This window comes from Bubalus bubalis, chromosome 11 (assembly GCF_019923935.1).
Source record: "Bubalus bubalis isolate 160015118507 breed Murrah chromosome 11, NDDB_SH_1, whole genome shotgun sequence".
NCBI classification, from domain to species: domain Eukaryota; kingdom Metazoa; phylum Chordata; class Mammalia; order Artiodactyla; family Bovidae; genus Bubalus; species Bubalus bubalis.
The window spans coordinates 44,018,767-44,039,841 of NC_059167.1; the positions used below are offsets into that span (position 1 = coordinate 44,018,767).

Here is a 21,075-nt window from a genome sequence, read left to right on the forward strand (position 1 = left end):
TGATGTGTGTGAACTTGTTTTGAGGGAATGATGGTAATGCACTGAAGCTCTTTCTGCAAATGAACTCTTGTACCAGAGGCCTAGATATACAGAAGTCAGATATGAATTAGGGAGCTCCCTCTTCTTGCATTCTAGACAACCCTACACAACCCCTCCCACCAATCACCATCCTCTCCACAGCCTGGTGAAGCCTTAGGATGTAACAGCCTTGAAGTTCCCTCAGTAAACTGTTTTCTGGCTTCTGCGTCCTGTTTTCTCTCACATCTGCCCTGATGTGGAGCTCAGCCACACTAGTTTCCATGGGGCACCCATCATGGCAAGCATTTTGTGAGGTTTGCCAATGCCCCTGAAGATTTTGAGGACATCAAAAGAGAGTTCAGTCTTCTGTCAGGCTCACCTCTTTGTCATTTGTCTTCTCTCACACCCTGATTCTCCTGGGGTTCCAGGAGGGTATCAGCCTAGGGATTTTTTGCTGCAGATAATATAAATAGTCACCTAGATTGAGGGCTTCCTTTGCTGACAGAATGTGGCAGTTCCACTGTCCTGAAAGGTCAACCTGTCCAAAGTTTATACCCTAAATATCTGGTACAAGTTTGCCACATAGCAAGTGTCCAGTAAATATGTGCTGAGTGAATGAATGAACGGAATGCCAAAGGGATGTTTTCATATGAAAATAGAACTCTTTCTGGCTTACTTCAGTCTGTATAATAGGTTCCAGTTTCATCCACCTCATTAGAACTGATTCAAATGTATTCTTTTTAATGGCTGAGTAATACTCCATTGTATATATGTACCACAGCTTTCTTATCCATTCATCTGCTGATGGGCATCTAGGTTGCTTCCATGTCCTGGCTATTATAAACAGTGCTGCGATGAACATTGGGGTACACGTGTCTCTTTCCCTTCTGGTTTCCTCAGTGTGTATGCCCAGCAGTGGGATTGAATTTAGAAAGATGGTAACAATAACCCTATGTACAAGACAACAAAAGAGACACTGATGTATAGATCAGTCTTATGGACTCTGTGGGAGAGGGAGAGGGTGGGGAGATTTGGGAGAATGGCATTGAAACATGTATAATATCATGTATGAAACGAGTCGCCAGTCCAGGTTCGATGCATGATACTGGATGCTTGGGGCTGGTGCACTGGGACGACCCAGAGGGAGGGTATGGGGAGGGAGGAGGGAGGAGGGTTCAGGATGGGGAGCATGGGTATACCTGTGGTGGATTCATTTAGATGTTTGGCAAAACTAATACAATATTGTGAAGTTTAAAAAAAAAAAAAAAAAAAAAGAACTCACAAGGTTTCTTCTGAAATGGAGACAACAGGCAGGGGTGGGAGGCTGTGCCTGCTGGTTAACCTGAGGTTGCTATGAGACATTGTTGAAGGATTAGAAATAATGTATATAAACCACAGGCCACAGCACCTGGGACTCAAGCTTTCACTGAAGAACACTTTCCATCCCCTCTAGTCCCCTTGTATTCATTCCCACAAACTGCAACCTTCGGCAATGGAATGAATTAGAGGCAACAAATAGAGTTTGGAGAAGCAGGTTTCTGCACCAAGGAAGAAAAACTTTCTAACAGAATATTCTGGAAATGGAATTGGATCCTGGTGACATCCCCTTTCTACAATCATATGATGTTGAAACAGGGGGCCATACACCAGAGATGTGGGTAGGGGGTGGGCCAGATGTCTTTTAGGTTTCTCTCCCTCCCTAAGAAGCTGATTCTATTATGGCATTAAAAAAATTCTTTTGTTGCTTTGACTTAAAATAGGTGTGGGGATGCTGCAAATTCAAATATGAGAGAAATCTCAGGAAAATTACGTTACTAGGAAACCAAAAGGGTTTGGCATTCTTTCAAGAGAATTTCTGTTCTGCCACCATATATTGTTCCTGAGGTCTTGCCAAGCCAAATTCTTTCTCTGTGGCTAGTCTTCTTTGGGCTGTATTCTCTCCCACAATGAGCCTTGGCCACTGAGCACCAAAAGCTACTTGTTGGCTACTGCCTTTCCTGCTTTTAGGTATTAAGGCAGAAAGCAGAGTTTTCAAACAAACTTCTTGTGCCAAGTATGAATGTGGATTTATTCTGGACATTTTGGGCTCTGTCAGTGAAAGTATAAGATGCCTAGATCAGGGTTTCCCAATCTTGGCACTATGGCATTTTAGGCCAGGGAGAAGGCAATGGCACCCCACTCCAGTACTCTTGCCTGGAAAATCCCATGGATGGAGGAGCCTGGTGGGCTGCAGTCCATGGGGTTGCTAAGAATTGGACACGATTGAGCGACTTCACTTTCACTTTTCACTTTCATGCATTGGAGAAGGAAATGGCAACCCACTCCACTGTTCTTGCCCGGAGAATCCCAGGGATGGGGGAGCCTGGTGGGCTGCTGTCTATGGGGTCGCACAGAGTCGGACATGACTGAAGCAACTTAGCATCAGCAGCAGCAGTTCTTTGATGTGGGGGGCTGCCCTGGGCATTATATGATGTTTTAGCAGCATTCTTGTCCTCTACCAACTAGATTCCAGTAGCATCTCCCTAGTTGTGACAGTCTCAAATTTCCCCAGATATTTTCAAATGTCCCCTGTCCAGAATTTCTCCAGATATTGTCTTTTGTCCCCTGTCAAAATCACCTGTGGTTGAGAACCACTGGTCTAGGTAAAGACTGGAAGGAAGTCAGTCCTCTCCATGTTCTGCTGGGCTAGGTAACTAACACATTGAACCTGAAATCCAGTTTTTCTGACCTCATAACCTGGGCTTAGGAGGCAGGACCTCAGTGTGATTAAGATCCAGAAACTGAAAGAACTGGATTCAAATCCTGACCCTCTTACTTCCGAGTTATTAACCTCTGTCAGCTGTAGTTTCTTCATCTGTGAAAAAGGGCAATAATAGTATTTACCCTACTCTGTGGGCAAGAGGATTAAGTGAGATAATGTTTACAGAATACTTACCATAGCCTTACTTGATACTTAATAAAGCTGCAATCCATGTGGGCTATTATTATGACAAAACTTCCCAGGCAGATTCCTCTCTCAATGCCTCTCTCTTTCTCTCCATCTCCATTTCTCTCTCTTCTGGTTTTATTGCAAAAATGGGATCATGCCTACTGCTTTGCACCCTGCTTTAAAAAACCAATTCTGGGCATCTTTTCATGTCTGTTCATATGATTCCTACCTTTTCATCATTTTAATGGCTGCATAGCATTCCATTTTGTGGATATATCATAAAGATTTCTGTTCCTTAAATTACACGATTTAAAAAGTTTTAGAGGCCACATGGGGTTACACAGACTCAGGACTAGAAACACATAAAAAGTTCTGAAGACAGAAAATAGCCACAGGCTCCAGTGTCATCTTGGAAAATAATTCTGTTGTCTATAATTGTTCCTACTATGCTTCCTTTAGGAGATGTTTGTTCTCCTTCTTATAGTTAAACATAGTTTTTGTATCATCATTCTCAGAACAATCGCTCCTTATGTTATATTCAATTTTAGAATGAAAACATGCTATCTCCTTATATGACACATCAGTCTTACTTATGTGGCATTCCTACCAAAAGGGCATAATCTGAATCTAATAATGATGAAATGTCAGACAAACCCAACTGAGGGCATTCTATAAAATAACTAGCTACTCTTGCAACTTTTCTGTTAATCTGAAATGATGCCTAAAAAATAAATTTGAATGAAAATACAAGCATAATTCTTTCATTTTTATTATTGCTAAAAGACCTAGATATGCAGTTTGAAATGTTTACTTGGAAATGGTTGACTCATGACTCAGTAACCTTCAGAAAAGTCACAAAAATTTAGCTTTTTTTTCAGTGCTGCTGAGGACTCACAATCTTTTGTTCTCAGTTCTGGTGGCACACAGTTGACAGTTTTCCACTCTCCCACACTTACTCTCCTCTTATTGAATATGTCTGGCCATCCACTGACTTTCCAAACGTCAAAAAACTGTATGTATCCGATCTACCTGAGCCTGGTGTGTATCTGTAGCATTTCAATGTCAGGTTAATAATTGTAGACATTTCCCTAAATCTCCACATTTCATCATCATCCCATCCTACTGTGATGGTATAAAATATACGTAGACTTGAATATTTCCTTCCTTCCTCTTGATTTGAAGAAGGCTGTCTTTTGCCTCGACTTTTGCTCCATGTGTTACATCCTAACTCTTTCTCTTTCTACTCCCAAGTATGGAAGAGTTTCCATTTGTCAAAAATGTTCCAAGACTTTTCCAATACAGAAAGATTGGAGCAGAGAGGTTGGAGGGAAAAGGGAAGCACTTAGCCAGCAAACTGAACTCTGGAATAGTGTGTTTGGAGGAAGAAAGGGAACAAAAAGGTATTCAAGAAATGTTGCTGGGAGGTATGAATGGGAGAGACAGAAGTAAAAGACTGGAATTCTTTTTGTTGTTAACTTTTTTATTGTAACTCCATCTAGAGACTGGACGTAGAGATCTGAATTTTATAAGAGTTTTGCTATTCCTAAACCCTGGAAATGGTCAGTTTTTATTCCAATCCCAAAGAAAGGCAATGCCAAAGAATGTTCAAACTACCACACAACTGCACTCATCTCACACGCTAGTAAAGTAATGCTCAAAATTCTCCAAGGCAGGCTTCAGCAATATGTGAACCATGAACTTCCAGATGTTCAAGCTGGTTTTAGAAAAGGCAGAGGAACCAGAGACCAAATTGCCAACATCCGCCGGATCATGGAAAAAGCAAGAGAGTTCCAGAAAAACATCTATTTCTGCTTTATTGACTATCCCAAAGCCTTTGACTGTGTGGATCACAATAAACTGTGGAAAATTCTGAAAGAGATGGGAATACCACACCACCTGACCTGCCTCTTGAGAAACCTATATGCAGGTCAGGAAGCAACAGTTAGAACTGGACATGGAACAACAGACTGGTTCCAAATAGGAAAAGGAGTACGTCAAGGCTGTATATTGTCACCCTGCTTATTAAGCTTATATGCGGAGTACCTCATGAGAAATGCTGGACTGGAAGAAGCACAAGCTGGAATCAAGATTGCTGAGAGAAATATCAATAACCTCAGATAATGCAGATGACACCACCCTTATGGCAAAAAGTGAAGAGGAACTAGAAAGCCTCTTGATGAAAGTGAAAGTGGAGAGTGAAAAAGTTGGCTTAAAGCTCAACATTCAGAAAACCAAAATCATGGCATCTGGTCCCATCACTCCATGGGAAATAGATGGGGAAACAGTGGAAACAGTGTCAGACTTTATTTTTTTGGGCTCCAAAATCACTACAGATGGTGACTGCAGCCATGAAATTAAAAGATGCTTACTCCTTGGAAGAAAAGTTATGACCAACCTAGATAGCATATTGAAAAGCAGAGACATTACTTCGCCAACAAAGGTCCGTCTAGTCAAGGCTATGGTTTTTACTGTGGTCATGAATGGATGTGAGAGTTGGACTGTGAAGAAGGCTGAGCACCGAAGAATTGATGCTTTTGAACTGTGGTGTTGGAGAAGACTCTTGAGAGTCCCTTGGACTGCAAGGAGATCCAACCAGTCCATTCTGAAGGAGATCAGCCCTGTGATTTCTTTGGAAGGAATGATGCTAAAGCTGAAACTCCAGTACTTTGGCCACCTCATGCAAAGAGTTGACTCATTGGAAAAGACTGATGCTGGGAGGGATTGGGGGCAGGAGGAGAAGGGGACGACAGAGGATGAGATGGCTGGATGGCATCACTGACTCGATGGACGTGAGTCTGAGTGAACTCCGGGAGTTGGTGATGGACAGGGAGGCCTGGCGTGCTGCAATTCATGGGGTCGCAGAGTCAGACACGACTGAGTGACTGAACTGAACTGAACTGAACCTTTCAGTAGCTCCCTGTTGCCTGTAAGATAACTTTTAAATTTTTTCATCTTGTCATTCAAGCCCCCTACTCTGTCCCTGATCTGGCCGTTTGCCCTTTTACATTCCTTGTGAGACCCTCCTCTCCAACTTAACTGACTGCCTCAATGTCCCCCAACTATGCTGTATGGTGTGCACACTGCCTTTTCTCATCTTTCTCCCATTTGGAATCTGGCTTACCAGTCTCTCCTTTTGAAAACTGGCTCCCCTGGAAGCCCTTGGCTGAGAGAGTATCTCAGTTCTCTGTATCCCTGTGGCACTCCTTGGCTCATCTTGCTCTTTAGTTTTCATTCTACCATCTCTTCTGGTTAGTTACATTTTCCTGTGTGTGACTGGCCTCCTATGGCACATATAAACCCCCTCCCCCTGACCCCTGTGTCTACCTTAGTGACTGATACTATAGGCTGTAAACTATAGGCTACGACACTAAGGGCTTCATAGGTGGTGCTAGTGGTAAAGAACCCGCCTGCCAATGCAGGAGACGTAAAAGATGTGGGTTTGATCCCTGGGTCAGGAAGATCCCCTGGAGGAGGGGGATCTTCCATGGCAACCCACTCCAGTATTCTTGCCTGGAGAATCTCATGGACAGAGGAGCCTGGTGGGCTACCGGCCATGGAATTGCAGAGTCAGACACAACTGAAGTGACATAGCACATGAAACTAAAGACTAAAAATCTTTCTGTGATCTTAGTGGTGGCCACATTTTACTCCCTGATAGCTCAGATGGTAAAGAATCTGCCTGCAATGCAGGTGATTAGAGTTCAATCCCTGGGTCAGGAAGATCCCCTGGAGAAGGGCATGGCAACCCACTCCAGTATTCTTGCCTGGAGATCCCATGGACAGAGGAGCCTGGTGGGCTATAGTCCATGGGGTTGTAAAGAGTCAAGCATGACTGAGCAACTTACACTTTCACTTTTCACCTCCCACAGCCTGACTTTGGCAGCCAGAGGCTCTCTGAACTCTAGTTCTCTCTGTCCAGAGAGCTGGATGCTATTATACGTACACTGCAGCCCCTTCCATCCTTTGATTTACTTAAAAAATATTTAACAGATACTCAAAAGCACTTTCCACTCCCCTCACCATGGTTGTGCCATCGGCTAGGACTTTGATGATTTTGTATTTTCAGATTTCACCTTTAAGAACGTTATCATCTTCTCTCCCCCAGAACTGGGTGTGCTAACCGCAGACAATGGGGACGCAAACACATGATCTGTCTTGTAAGGCAAAGTCTCCTTGAGATCTGCTCTAGTCATAGCATCTTCAGTCCTTTTTCATAACAATTTTTCTTCATTAAGACATTTCAGATGTATTAAATAATCCCTATACTTAAAGGTCATATTTTATAGCAACTTTTAAATAAATCAATATGCCATATTGTTTTATTATAAATTCTTCCTTTACATGCAGGCATCAAAAGCTATTCCTGGCTGTTTTATTCTCTAGGCCATTTTATGGCCTTATGTTTCTGCATCAGAAAACTTCAAGTGTTTGAGTATCTTCTGCTACCTTCCTCGTTAGTCAAAGGAGAGACCTTACTCTGCCCTCCCACATCATCCCTCCCGTTACTGCCCACACATCTCCTCCTTACAATATTAAGCAAAAGATAGTTTTGTGAGGTATGTGCCTGTGTTGAAAGTATTACCCCTTCAAATCAGTCCCCAGCAAGGGTCCTCCTGCCCCAGGTGTCACTCATGCCAATAGAATGAGATGGAGTTCGACTCAGAAGCATAGGAAAGCTTTATTCTTCAAACAATGAAGGGCGTGAGCTCTTGCTCTAGAGCACTAGCTCTCCTGAAAAGTCCTTGGCAACAGGCCAAAAGCAGGGCTGTTTTACAGAGTTCTTGTCAGCGGGGAGGGGGCAGAGTTCTTCCTGGTTGGGTGTATCTGTGCTGCTCACAGGTGCTCCAGCTTGAAGTGGCAGGGCCAGCATCTCTGCACACAGCCCTCCACCGCAATCTTCTGCGCACGGCCCACCAAGCTGAGGTGCCAGGTGCAGCATCTCTGCACACGCCACACCACAGCTGCCATCTTGAACTGCAGAGTTGTCCGCAGTGTCCCTGCACAGGCTGCAAAGCTGAGGTGTCGGCATAGCCACGCCGCACTAGGAACTCTTGTCTGAAGTTCCCAGTGCTGTACCTCCATCCTCGGTACCCTAGGAGCAAGACAAACCAGACTAAACACAAAGGACCAAAAAAGGTTAGACTTTATTTTTTCCAGGTTTTATTTCCTGGGAATTGTTAATGGGCTTTGCTGGTAACAAATATATAACATGATGACTCAACTAAGATCTTTCCAATACCAAGACACTTTCTCAGTTTGAATTTAGTTTCCTCCCTCCCTTTCTAATTTTTTGCGAAGCCCTCTAGTTCCAACAGAGCTTACTAGCTCTGTGACTAGATCACTTACCACCTCACGTACTACCTCACTTACTAGCTCTGTGACTGAGTCTCAGAGCCTCCTTTTCCCTATCTGTAGGATGGGAAATACTACCTTCTTTTATACAAAGAGTCAAAATGCCCTAGCGTTTTGGCATATAGGAGGAGTTTAAGAGATGTGAAGTCCTTTCCATCCTCTTTCTGCCTAAATGATATCTTAGAACAGTGGGCCTCAAACTTGCATGCATAAGAAACACCTGGGGTATTTGGAAAAAAACAAATTCCGATGCCCCGTCCCCAGAGTCTGACTAATTAGATCTAGATGCGGCATTTTTAATAACCGGTGATTCTAACACAGGTGGCTGACAGACCACCCTCTGAGAGATCTTACATTAGAATCAGGATTGTATGAAGGTAGAGCTGGAAGGGCCTCTAGATGACCTCATTCAACACTCACTCTCCATTTGGCTAACAGAGAAACTGAGTTTAGGTGACTCACCTAAGGTCACGTAGGGAGGCAATGACTGAGCTAAAGTGGGAGCTCATGTTCCCTGACTCACAGGGTGAGTGGCTGTGCCAGGCGGCCACCTCCTCTTTATTAGGAAACAGGGCCTTTCCTGGCTCCGGTTGAGGTTTCCCTGAGCAACTCCTTGGCAATGAATTAAGGGCTCAGACTTCTTAGTCAAAAGGTCTTCTAGAAACTGTTTTCTGTAAGGAATACTCTTGTATAGCAGTGTATACAACCTTTCCATTGCCTTGTTGAGAGCACCTGCAGATTAGGAAAAATTTATTCAGTTATTTCTTTGATTATAGTGGGTATCTTGCCACCCTGTTAAATTTTCTTCTGGCATTCTCTTTAATTGAAGGCTGTAATGCTTTTGAATGAAAAACATTCCTTTTGCTCATTTTAACTCTTTCATTGTAAGGTAAAACACAAATAGAAAAAAAGACATACACAAAAAAACACTAGGTCAGTGGATTTTTATAAGGTTAACATCCTTCAAACCACCACTCAGGTGAAGGCACAGAATTCTGCCATCTGCCCCAGAAGTCCTTCCATGTACTCTGTCTCAATGACAAACTCCACCATCCCTCCCAAAGTAACTACAGTCATGACTTCTATGGTAATCATTTCCTTGCATATCTTCACAGTTTGGTTACCTGCTTTGTGCATCTCTAGACAACAAAGTTTGACTTTGCTCTTTAGAAAACACTGACCTGTCTCTGAGATCTCCTAAACCTCTCATTCCTATCTATTCCTTTCTCTTTCTTACAGTTTATCTTTTGGAAAACCTGATCTATCTGATCTATAGAGTTTCTTACAGGTTTGGTTTTGCTAATTACCAGAGGTTTGATCAAACTCGTAACATTGTTTTAACTGGATTGTTAGTATTAAGTGTTCTTTCATCAGGAGGCATGTAATGTCTGGTTTTCACTCTTTTTCTCTTATATTAGCAATTATTGATGCTCAATGCTTGGATCCATTAATTCATTGGAGGTTGCAAGATAGTAATATTCTATTATTTTGTTTTCATTTATTTATTGGAATAATTTTATAAGATGAGGTCACTCCTCATCTACTGTTCTTCTGTTAGCCACAATTTCGTCTGGGTGAAAGGTACACTTCCTTGTGTTCCTTGTAGTTTTGTATGACCATATGACTACAGCTTCCCTTGTAGCTCAGTTGGTAAAGAATCTGCCTGCAATGCAGGAAACCTGGGTGCGATCCCTATGTTGGGAAGAGCCCCTGGAGAAGGAAATGGCAACCCATTCCAGTATTCTTGACTGGAAAATCCCATGGACAGAGAAACCTGGCAGGCTACAGTCCATGGAGTCCCAGAGTGGGACATGACTTAGTGACTAAAACACACGCACACGCACACGCACACGCACACACACGACTACATTCTGGCCAATGAGCTATAAATGGAAGAATCCTATGCAACTTCTAGAAAGTATCTCTCTCCTCTTTTTAAAGCCTTTATTGGAGTTTAGTTGGTTTACGGTGTTGTGTTTCGGGTGGACAGCAAAGTGATACAGTTATACATATAAATATATCCATTCTTTTTCAGATTCTTTTCCCAGATAGGTTGTTGCAAAGAATTGAGTAGTTCCCTGTGCTATACAGTAGTCCTTCTTCGTTATCTATTTTATATATATTAGTGTATGTATGTTAATCCCAGACTCCTAATTTACCTCTTCTCCAAACATTTACTCTTTGATAACCATAAGTTTGTTTTTGAAATCTGTGTGTCTATTTCTGTTTTGTGTAAGTTCATTTATATAATTTTAAACAATTAGATTCCACATATGAACGATATCTTTGTCTTACTTCATTCAGTATGATAATCTCTAGGTCCATCCATGTTGCTACAAATGGCACTATTTTGCTCTTTTTTATGTCTGAGTAATAGTCTATGTATATATGTACCATATCTTCTTTATCCATTCTTCTGTTGATGGACATTTAGATTGCCTCTGTCTTTGGCTATTGTAAATAGTGCTGCAGTGAACACTGGGGTGCATGTATCTTTTAAAAAATACGTTCCCCCCCCCCCAGATGTATGCCTAGGAGTGAGATAGCAGGGTCATTTGGTAGCTCTATTTTAAGTTTTTAAAGAAACCTCCATACTGTTTTCCCTAGTGGTTGTACCAATGTACATTTCCATCAACAGTGTAAAAGGATTCCCTTTCCTCCACATCTGCAGAATTTACTGTTTGTAGGCTTTCTGATGATATGGCCATTCTGAGTGGTATGAGCTGCTAATGATACCTCACTGTACTTTTGATTTGCATTTCTCTGATAATTAGTGATGTTGACCCCCTTTTCATGTGCTTTTTGGCCTTCTGTGCCAAGATACTTCAGTATTCTTGCCTTGAGAACCCCATGAACAGTATGAAAAGGCAAAAAGATAGGACACTGAAAGATGAACTCCCCAGGTCGGTAGGTGAGCAATATGCTACTAGAGATCAGTGGAGAAATAACTCCAGAAAGAATGAAGAGATGGAGCCAAAGCAAAACAACACCCAGTTGTGGATGTGACTGGTGAGAGAAGCAAAGCCCGATGCTGTAAAGAGCAATATTGCATAGGAACCTGGAATGTTAGGTCCATGAATCAAGGCAAATTGGAAGTTGTAAAACAGGAGATGGCAAGAGTGAACATTGACATTTTAGGAATCAGCAAAGTAAAATGGACCAGAATGGGTGAATTTAAATCAGATGACCATTGTATCTACTACTGTGGGCAGGAATCCCTTAGAAGAAACGAAGTAGCCATCATAGTCAACAAGAGTCCGAAATGCAGTACTTGGATGCAATCTCAAAAACAACAGAATGATCTCTGACCGTTTCCAAGGCAAACCATTCAATACCACTGTAATCCAAGTCTGTACTCTGACCAGTAATGCTGAAGAAGCTGAAGTTGAATGGTTCTATGAAGATCTACAAGACCTCTAGAACTAACACCCAAAAAAGATGTCCTTTTCATTATAGGGGACTGGAATGCAAAAGTAGGAAGTCAAGAAACACCTGGAGTAACAGGCAAATTTGGCCTTGGAGTACAGAATGAAGCAGGGCAAAGGCTAATAGAGTTTTGCCAAGAGAATGCACTGGTCATGACAAACACCCTCTTTCAACAACACAAGAGAAGATCTTCACATGGACATCACCAGAATGTCAATACCAAAATCAGATTGATTATATTCTTTGCATCCAAAATGGAGAAGCTCTATACAGTCAGCAAAAACAAGACCAGGAACTGACTGTGGCTCAGATCATGAACTCATTGCCAAATTCAGACTGAAATTGAAGAAAGTAGGGAAAACCACTAGACCATTCAGGTATGACCTAAATCAGATCCGTTACAATTATACAGTGGAAGTGACAAATAGATTCAAGGGATTAGATCTAATAGACAGAATGCCTGAGGAACTATGGTCAGAGGTTCGTGACATTGTACAGGAAACAGGGAGCAAGACCATCCCCAAGAAAAAGAAATGCAAAAAAGTAAAATGGCTGTCTGAGGAGGCCTTACAAATAGCTGTGAAAAGCAAAGGAGAAAAGGAAAGATATACCCATTTGAATGAAGAGTTCCAAAGAAAAGCAAAGAGAGATAAGAAAGCCTTCCTCAGCAATCAGTGAAAAGAAATAGAAGAAAACAACAGAATGGGAAGGACTAGAGATCTCTTCAAGAAAATTAGAGATACCAAGGGAACATTTCATACAAAGATGGGCTCGATAAAGGACAGAAATGGTATGGACCTAACAGAAGCAGAAGATATTAAGAAGAGGTGGCAAAAATACACAGAAGAACTATACAAAAAAGATCTTCATGGCTCAGATAATTACAATGGTATGATCTCTCACCTAGAGCCAGACATCCTGAAATATAAAGTCAAGTGGGTCTTAGGAAGCATCACTATGAACAAAGCTAGTGGAGGTGATGGAATTCCAGTTGAGCTATTTCAAATCCTAAAAGATGATGCTGTGAAAGTGCTGCATTCAATATGCCAGCAAATTTGGAAAGCTCAGCAGTGGCCACAGGACTGGAAAAGGTCAGTTTTCATTCCAATCCCAAAGGAAGGCAATGCCAAAAATTGCTCAAACAACCGCACAATTGTACTCATCTCACACAAAAGTAAAAAAATTGTCCAAGCCAGGTTTCAATAGTACGTGAACTGTGAACTTCCAGGTGTTCAAGCTGGTTTTAGAAAAGGCAGAAGAACCAGAGATCAAATTGCCAACATCTGCTGGATCATCAAAAATGCAAGAGCATTCCAGAAAAACATCAATTTCTGCTTTATTGACTATGCCAAACCTTTGATTGTGCGGATCACAATAAACTATGGAAAATTCTGAAAGAGATGGGAATACCAGACCACCTGACCTGCCTCTTGAGAAATCTGTATGCAGGTCAGGAAGCAACAGTTAGAACTGGAGATAGAACAACAGACTGGTTCCAAATAGGAAAAGGAGTACGTCAAGGCTGTATATTGTCACCCTGTTTATTTAACTTCTATGCGGAGTACATCATGAGAACTGCTGGGTTGGATGAAGCACAAGCTGGAATGAAATTGCTGGGAGAAATATCAATAACCTCAGATATGCAGATAACACTACCCTTATGGAAGAAAGTGAAGAAGAACTAAAGAGCCTCTTGATGAAAGTGAAAGAGGAGAGTGAAAAAGTTGGCTTAAAGGTCAACATTCAGAAAACGAAGATCATGGCATCTGGTCCCATCACTTCATGATAAATAGATGGGGAAATAGTGGAAACAGTGTCAGACTTTATTATCTTGGGCTCCAAAATCACTGCAGGTGTTGGCTGCAGCCATGAAATTAAAGGATGCTTACTCCTTGGAAGAAAAGTTATGACCAACCTAGACAGCATATTAAAAAGCAGAGACATTACTTTGCCAACAAAGTTCTAATTAAACCTATGGTTTTTCAAGTAGTCATGTATGGATGTGACAGTTGGACTATAAAGAAAGCTGAATGCCAAAGAATTGATGATTTTGAACTGTGGTGTTGGAGAAGACTCTTAAAAGTCCCTTGGACTGCAAGGAGATCCAACCAGTCCATCCTAAAGGAGATCAGTCCTGGGTGTTCATTGGAAGGACTGATGTTGAAGCTGAAACTCCAAAACTTTGGCCACCTGATGCAAAGAACTGACTCACTGGAAAAGACTCTGATGCTGGGAAAGATTGAAGGCAGGAGGAGAGGGGACGACATAGTATGAGATGGTTGGATGGCATCACTGACTCAATGGACATGAGTTTGGGTAGACTCTGGCAGTTGGTGATAGACAGGGAGGCCTGGCGTGCTGCAGTCCATGTGGTCACAAGGACCTGGACATGAATGAGTGACTGAACTGATCTGAATTGAACTTGGCCATCTGTATGTCTTCTTCAGAGAAATTCCTTTTAGATCTTCCGCCCATTTTTCAATTGGATTTTTTTTTTTAATGTAGAGATGCATGAACTGTTTGTATATTTTGGAAATTAATTCCTTGTTGCATCATTTGAAAATACTTTCTTCCATTCTGTAGGTGGTCTTTTAATTTTGTTGATGGTTTCCCTTGCTTTGCAATAGCTTTGAACTTTAATTATGTCCAGTTTGTTTATTTTTGTTTTTATTTTCATTACTCTAAGAGGTCGAAAAAAAAGATATTGCTGCAGTTTATGTCAAAGAATATTTTTGCCTATATTTTCTCCAAGGGTTTTATAGTGTCCAGCCTTACATTTAGTGTTTGATCCATTTTGAATTAATTTTTGTGTCCTATGTTAGAGAATGTTTAGAAGGCAGAGGTTAGAGAATGTTTTTAAAGGCAGAGGAGGAGTTTTTTTTTTTGCCTCATCTTCCTTCGTAAGAAGGCAAGTATATGGGAGACTTACGGAAGATAAGGGCTAGTTAGTAAACTTTGTTTTGTAGACTGTTCTGGAATGGGCTTCCCTAGTGGCTCGCTCGGTAAAGAATCTGCCTACAATGCAAGAGGCCCAGGTGCAATTCCTGGGTCAAGAAGATCCCCTGAAGGAGGAAACGGCCACCCACTCCAGTATTCTTGCCTGGGAAATTGCATGGACAGAGGAGCCTGGTGGGCTACAGTCCTTGGGCTCGCAGAGTCAGACGTGACTGAATGACTAACACTTTCACTTTTTTCACTGGTGGGCTGATAAGAATCTAAAGATGTCTCTGGTGATTAATTTCTATCCTTCCTGTTAGAGAGTGGAGGGGGAACATCTTTACAGATTTATGTCCCACTCCCTGGTTGCTCAGAGGTTAAAGCATCTGCCTGCAATGTGGGAGACCCAGGTTCAATCCCTGGGTCAGGAAGATCCCCTTGAGAAGGAAATGGCAACCCACTCCAGTATTCTTGCCTGGAGAATCTCCCATGGAGGGAGGAGCCTGGTAGGCTGTAGTCCATGGACTACACGTGTACACGTGTAGAGTCAGATGTGACTGAGGGACTTCACTTTCACTTTTCACTTAGGCAAAAAGAGGGAGGACAGAAAACTTTTATTTGATCCTTTTCAATTGCATTCAGCTCACAAATCCTTATGCTCAAGTGGCATATTTGGAGTGGCATATTCTGCTACCCTTCACCTTGATATATATAAAGTTTTTATATGAATTTGCTCAGGCTGTTGTAACAAAGAACCACAAGCTGGGTGGCTTAAAATAACAGAAATGTCTTCTTTCAAAGTTCTGGAGCCCAGAAATGTGAAAACAAGGTGTCCACAGGGCCACACTCCCTGTGAAATCTCTAGGGGAGAGTCCTTCTTTGCCTCCTCCTAGCTTCTGGTGGTTGCTGGTAACCTTGGCATTCCTTGTTTTAGAGCTTCATCACTGTGTCTTCTCTTTTTTAAGGACATCAATCATATTGAAGTTTGCCCATTCTAATCAGTACAATCCTATCTTAACTAATTACATGTCCAAAGACCCCTATTTTTAAACAAGGTCATCCTCACAGGAACCTGGGGTTAGGACTTCCCTCTTTTAGGGGAATGTAGTTCAGTCCAGATCAATGCCTGTGCTCCTTCCCAGTGGAGTGGGTGAGTAGGCAGTTGGCTGTGTGGGTCCATAGTGATAAGGCTGTGGAGACAGAGGAAGATGGCAAGGAACAAATAGTGACAATGGAGTGTGAAAATGCTAAAATAAAGATATGAAGAAAATGTAAGTGGAGATAGAAAGTGTGGGCTGTGGGGGAGAGAGGGCAGAGGGGCCCATGGAGAAGAGTTAAAATTGATTCCGATGCTGAGTGGGATTCTTCAGGCAGACAAGGAGCAATGTGAGCAGAAGCATGAAGACTTGAGCAGCCTGTGGCAGCTAGGGACTGACATGCTGTCTTTGGGGTAGCTAGAATGGAGGGTGTCTTGTGGCCTTGAGTCTTGAGGGACTTGGGTTTTGTGCTAAAGTCTTTGCATGTAACCCTAAGGGAAGAGGAGCCGCTAAGGGCTTCTAGTGGGATCCATGAGATCAGATTTGAGTCTTAAACTAGCTGGGAAGGCAGCATTGTAAATGGTCTGAAGAGGTTTTTGTGGGGGTTTTAGTGAGCATGGGAGAGCATTAGCTGCACTACACCTGCCCCCACACGTTCGAACTCTGATACCTGACTTCCAGACCCACTCTGGCCCCTGCGGTTTTGCTGACCATCTCACCAACAGAGTAGAAGTGTTCCCTTTTCTCCACATCCTCTCCAGCATTTATTGTCTGTAGATTTTTTTGATAAGGGTCCTTCTGACCAGGGTGAGGTGATACCTTGTTGTAGTTTTGCTTTGCATTTCTCTGATAATTAGTGATGTTTAGCATCTTTTCATGGTTTTTTTTTTTGCCATCTATATGTCTCCTTTGGAGAAATGTCTATTTAGATCTGCCTATTTATTTATTTATTTTGACATAGAGCTGCAAGAGCTGTTTGAATATGTGCCAGGTTTATTTTATTTTATTTTTTACCTTTACAATATTGTATTGGTTTTGCCATATATCAACATGAATCTGCCACAGGTATACACGTGTTCCCCATCCTGAACCCTCCCCCTCCTCCCTCCCCGTACCATCCCTCTGGGTCGTCCCAGTGCACCAGCCCCAAGCATCCAGTATCGTGCATCGAACCTGGACTCGCGACTCATTTCATATGATATTATACATGTTTCATGTTTCAATGCCATTCTCTCAAATCATCCCACCCTCTCCCTCTCCCACAGAGTCCAAAAGACTGTTCTATACATCAGTGTCCCTTTTGTTGTCTCGTATACAGGGTTATTGTTACCATCTTTCTAAATTCCATATATATGCGTTAGTATACTGTATTGGTGTTTTTCTTTCTGGCTTACTTCACTCTGTATAATAGGCTCCAGTGCCAGGTTTAGAATTAAATATTTTTATGTGTATCTTTATCTTTGGTTTGACCCTGAAAGTTAAGTCAATATTCATATCACACAATAGAAATTATAATCACCCCAGCCTTACAGAGGAGGAGAACGGAGGCCCAGAAAAGGTAAGTCACTTACCCAAGGACACACAAATAGAGGAGTCAGGATTTGAACCCCTTGTAGCTTTCTAGAGTGATGGGCATACACATAGCTTCAGGTTGAGCTCTCTCCCTAGCCCTTCAGGAATCTGCTTTTAGAAAACAGGTATATCATTCTTAGAGGCATCAATTAATAATAAGGCAGTCATTACCCCAAGTTCCTTCCATTTTGATAGGGGGTGCCACATTAATGGCTTGAGTAATACTGCCAATCCTGGGAAAGTAATAGAATAACCAAGGGAGTGTTAAAAATATCTAGATTTCCTGCCTCCACTACAGTCTGCTTATAGAAGAATTTTTCAGGATGGATTTTAGAATCTGTATTTCTGAAAAGCTTCCAAGAGATCATTTATAGATAGAAAATATAGAAATATAAAATAAAGGAGTACAAGAAAATATAGGCATTTTAAAATTTAAATTTTACTACAAAGTTGATCAGTTCAGTTCAGTTGCTCAGTCATGTCTGACTCTTTGTGACCACATGGATTGCAGCACGCCAGGCTTCCCTGTCCATCGCCAACTCCCAGAGCTTGCTCAAACTCATGTCCATTGAGTCGGTGATGCCATCCAACCATCTCATTCTATGTCGTTCCCTTCTCCTCCTTCCTTCAATCTTGTCCAGCATCAGGGCCTTTTCCATTGAGTCAGTTCTTTGCATCAAGTGGCCAAAGTATTGGAGTTTCAGCTTCAGCATCAGTCCTTCCAGTGAATATTCAGGACTGATTTCCTTTAAGATGGACTGGTTGGACCTCCTTGCGATCCAAGGGACCCTCGGGAGTCTTCTCCAACACCACAGTTCAAAAGCATCAATTCTTTGGCTCTCAGCTTTCTTTATAGTCCAACTCTCACAGCCATACATTACTACTGGAAAAACCATAGGTTTGGCTATATGGACTTCTGTCAGCAAAGTAACATCTCTGCTTTTTATTATGCTGTCTAGATTTGTAATAGCATTTCTTCCAAGGAGCAAGTATCTTATCATTTCATGGAGGCAGTCAACAATCTGCAATGATTTTGGAGCTCAAGAAAATAAAGTCTGTCACTGTTTCCATTGTTTTGCCATCTATTTGCCATGTAGTGATGGGACCGGATGCCATGATCTTAGTTTAAAGTTGATACACAGTGATAGTTTGCGGAACATAGTTGTAACACATATGGCAGGTGTTAGGTATAAGTTGGGGCACCACTAACTGCTATAGGTACCAACTCATTACTCCTATGGCTTAACATAATAGAAATCAATTTCTCACTCATATGAAGTGCACGATGTTTGGATGCAGCTGTCTTCCAGCCATGCATTTGGGAACCCAGGCTCTTTCCATTTTGTGCATTTCAGTCATTAACATGTGGCTTCCAAGGTTGTTGGGGAAGACCATTAGGAGGGACACTCACAGGTGGGCATTTTATGACCTGGATCTGAGAGTGAAACACACTTACAGCATGCTTCAGCAGCTGAAACTTGGTCTATCGATATGTCCAAGCACCAGGGAGGCTGGGGCATGTAGTCTGGCTGTTCCCAGGAGGGTGAAGATACAGGTTAGGTGAACTGTTAGCCTGTTTCTATTCCAAAGAATTAATATGTTACAAGTTGATAATAAAAAGGCAACTAGATAACCAACAAGGACTGACTGTATAGCACAGAGAACTCTACTCAATATATGAAATAACCTAAATGGGAGAAGAAATTGAAAAGGATAGATGCATATATATGAATAATTTAATCACTTTACTGTATACCTGCAACTAACACAACATTGTTAATCAACTATAATCCAATATAAAACAAAAATTTATAAAAAGCAATCAATCCAATTAAAAATGGGCAGAGGATAAGGACAGACTATTCACAGTAACACAAACCCAAATGACTAATGAACATGAAAAACATGCTCAAGCTCTCTGATAGACAGAAAAACATAAAAAAAGAAAGAGTAACAATAGGCTATCACTCTCCACCCATCAAACTGACAGAAACTAGAGAAGGATAACACCTACTACTGTGGGAAGCAGGATTGAGTACACTTGTACTCTGTTGGTAGAGGGGTAGATTGCTACAACATTTTGGAAAGAAATCTGGCATTAGCAGTTAAAATTGAAGACGTGCATCACTTCAACTTAGTGATTCCATTGCAGAGAATCTCTTTCATAGAATAGAAGTAGTGTTTATAGATAGATATGTCCTAGAATATTTGTTGCATAGTGATAAAAATAGAATGTAAAATTTTCCATCAATAGGGGAATAGTTCAATGCACTGTCACTATCAATATTATGGAATATTTTGAACTTTTAAAAAAGATGACTAAAGTATTCCCATGAGGGTTAAACAAGGAAATTTAGAGTCAGCAAAATGTATATGATTGCTCTTTAAAAAAATGGATAAGTCAAAGGATAATCCAGATCTTCCTTTTAAACCTGTCATTGTTTTCATTTCCATCATTAGTCAATGCCTGTCTGTGTGTGCATATAATTGATGAGCATAAAAAAAGTTGTTAACTTTGGTAACCTGGGCCAGATTGTGGGTAACAAGGGACAGAGGCAGAGTAAGAAGGTAACCTCCCCTCCCCAAGCCACATTTAAAGAGGTAGCAATAAAAATAGCATGTGTGACAAGACCTCATAAAACCTATATATTATATATATAAATAAGGTCATTGATATGTTAGTGATGGTTATCTCAGGGTAGAATTTCAGGTGAGTTTTATTTTCTTATATCTTTATATATTGTTTAACATTTTACAATAAACATTTATTTCTTAGAGACCAATGAGCTTTTTCATTATATAAAAAATAAAAAGCTTCCTGACTGATTCTAATCATTAACCAGGCTTCAGTTCAGTTCAGTTCAGTCGCTCAGTCATGTCCCGACCCTCTGCGACCCTATGAACCACAGCACGCCAGGCCTCCCTGTGCATCACCAACTCCCAGAGTTCACCCAAACCCATGTCTATTGAGTTGGTGATGCCATCCAACCATCTCATCCTCTGTCATCACCTTATCCTCCTGCCCTCAATCTTTCCCAGCATCAGGGTCTTTTCAAATGAGTCAGCTCTTCGCATCAGGTGGCCAAAGTATTGGAGTTTCGGCTTCAATATCAGTCCTTCCAATGAACACCCAGGACTGATCTCCTTTAGGATGGACTGGTTGGATCTCCTTGCAGTCCAAGGGACTCTCAAGAGTCTTTTCTAACACCACAGTTCAAAAGCATCAGTTCGTTCTTTATAGTCCAACTCTCACATCCATAAATGACTACTGGAAAAACCATAGGTTTAACTAGACAGAACTTTGTTGACAAAGTAATGTCTCTGTTTTTTAATATGCTGTCTAGGTTGGTCATAACTTTTCTTCCAAGTAGTAAGCATCTTTTAATTTCATGACTTAGGAAGTTAAAAAAAAATTCAATCATCAGAAAGCAGAGTGTTTAAGAAAGCACTTCTGAGTGAGGTGGCCTCGCTGGGACCCTAGAAGCCACTCACCCTGGATCATTTGCCATTTGTAGCATGCTAAGACTGGCTCTGAGGGAAAGTGACAATTAGATGGGGTGTGAGATGTCTGGGGAATATGAGGATTGACTCCTGGTAAACATCAGTTTGTGGTTCAGGTGTTGGCTCTGAAAGTTCTTGGTTGGGGACAGGATAATTAGTGGAGAGGTGGACGGCAGGAAAGCAGTGATGCTCAGGGGGTGGGGCAAAGGCCTTGTTGCCAACCAGGCTGGAGTTTGAATCTGGGCCCTGCTACTCACTAGACACATTACTCCACCTGCTTGGGCCTGCATTTTCTTGTTAGGA

The 21,075-nt window shown here is 41.7% G+C and overlaps 1 long non-coding RNA gene across 1 annotated transcript in view; it reads left to right on the forward strand.

Moving 5' to 3' along the window:
* The first annotated feature begins 7,569 nt into the window (after positions 1–7,569).
* The window catches only part of LOC123328048, an 86,357-nt gene continuing 72,851 nt past the window's right edge, over positions 7,570–21,075 (forward strand). The window contains exon 1 of the long non-coding RNA XR_006542777.1: positions 7,570–8,083. This is a non-coding gene — a long non-coding RNA (uncharacterized LOC123328048). The remainder of the gene's footprint in view (positions 8,084–21,075) is intronic.